Consider the following 1806-nt stretch of genomic DNA (forward strand, 5'->3'; position numbering starts at 1 on the left):
ACGTTATCAAGGTAGAGTCATAATATGTGAAAACTCAGTGCCCTGCACGTTGTCTGCCGGGTAGAGATATCAAATTTCTGTTTTTTAAATAATTTGCTGACGTCAAGAATTAAGATGTTGTTTGCAAGTTATAAAGTCAAAGGTAATATTCATTTCTTTTATCATTAAAAATTTGAGTCTGTTTACTTTTTATTAAAATAATGGACATATTACTAATATTATGAATGCGAAAGTTTAGATGGATGTTTGTTAGAAGGTATCTTCAGAAAGGCTGCATGGATATTGGTGAAATTTGGCATAGATGTAGAACACAGTCTGGAAGAACAGATAGGCTACTTACTGAGGTTTTTGTATAAATCTGCGCGGAAGGAGTGGCGGGCGACAGCTGGTTTAAATTATTTTTATTCCGATCCTATCTGAAGTTGAAAGTAACGGATCGATTAGTCGATACATCTTTAATTACATAACATTTGGCAAAGAAGATAACTGTCGTTTTTATTTACGTCGCATAGCTTTTTTATGTTCTGTAATAAATACCTAATTTATTTTGAAGCTCATTGACATTTGAAATATACCGATTTATGAAAGGGGAAGTTATAAATTTTCATTTAACAATTTTTTGTAGATTCATATCTTCTGTCAAAACATAAATATTTCCTTGACATTTTATATTCTGTAGGTTTTACAAGCTGAGGAAACTGTACGGCTTAATGTGGAAAAATAAATAAAGTTAAAAAATGACTACACCTAAAAGGTTAAAAAGATCTTTTTCGTAGTTAAATGTAATAATAGTTTTTATTTCAGACAAGTGTGCTTATCTTTTTTTTAATTGGTTCATTGTTTAAAGAAAATAATACGTTGGTATGTTATATGCGTTTAGTCAAACGAGCGTTTTTTTATCGCGCGTTAAAGTCTTTAAATAAAACAAATGCATTTCAATGTATGTGTTCATAAGGCAGCGTTTTAAAAACGCAACTTTTTTCGCGCACTGTTGCGCGTACAAGAGGGTTGCTAAAGTGATCCTCGCTCGGGAGCCTCCAATGCCGAGTTTAAACGCGGCGTTAAAAAGCGCCCGTTCGAATGACTGTTTATGCGTTCGAACTTTATCTGTCTGGTTGGAAATTCAATTAAAAAATCTTAGTATGTTTATAAAAAAAATCCCCAGTGATTGTGATCTTGTTGGTTATAAATACAGCTTGAACTCAGATTTTCATTTTAATAATAAAAGTCGACAATGATTTATTTGTAACCATTTATGATCGCGTATTTAACAACTTATCTGATGGTGTTCAGACGTCAACTGGCAGCTTAATAACTCTTTAAATGTATACACTGATTTCTATAAATGGATAAGACATTGCTCGGGAATGACAGCTTCTACTTCGTTCCAATATAAACGCGTCTGTGTGTTATTAATTCGAATTTCGAATACTCACCATAGTTACTAACCCAAACCGTCAGCGCCAAAATAGTGAAAATCAAATAGGGACAAAATAACATGGCTTATAGCCGCTCCATGTAAAGGTTTGTGAATGGACGTCATATTGGACAGGAAGATGGTGTGATGCGAGACGATTTTTTCTGTACATTCATTTATTTCTTTCATTCGTGTAATTTAAAAAAGTTCAAAGGTCGAGCAAAAAGGTTCGTTTTCTTGGCTTTTTTTTGAGTCTTCCTCTGTCATCTCATCGGTTAATTAAATAGCAAGTGAACCGTGTCTTGCCTTGGTTTTTTATTGCCGATTCTCTTCCTCAATTGTCGCGATAAACAGTCTTTGTTCCATCAGCTTTTATTACTTGGTAAAAG

The sequence above is a fragment of the Papilio xuthus genome, unplaced genomic scaffold, assembly GCF_000836235.2.
Source record: "Papilio xuthus unplaced genomic scaffold, Pxut_1.1 DF827679.1, whole genome shotgun sequence".
NCBI lineage: Eukaryota > Metazoa > Arthropoda > Insecta > Lepidoptera > Papilionidae > Papilio > Papilio xuthus.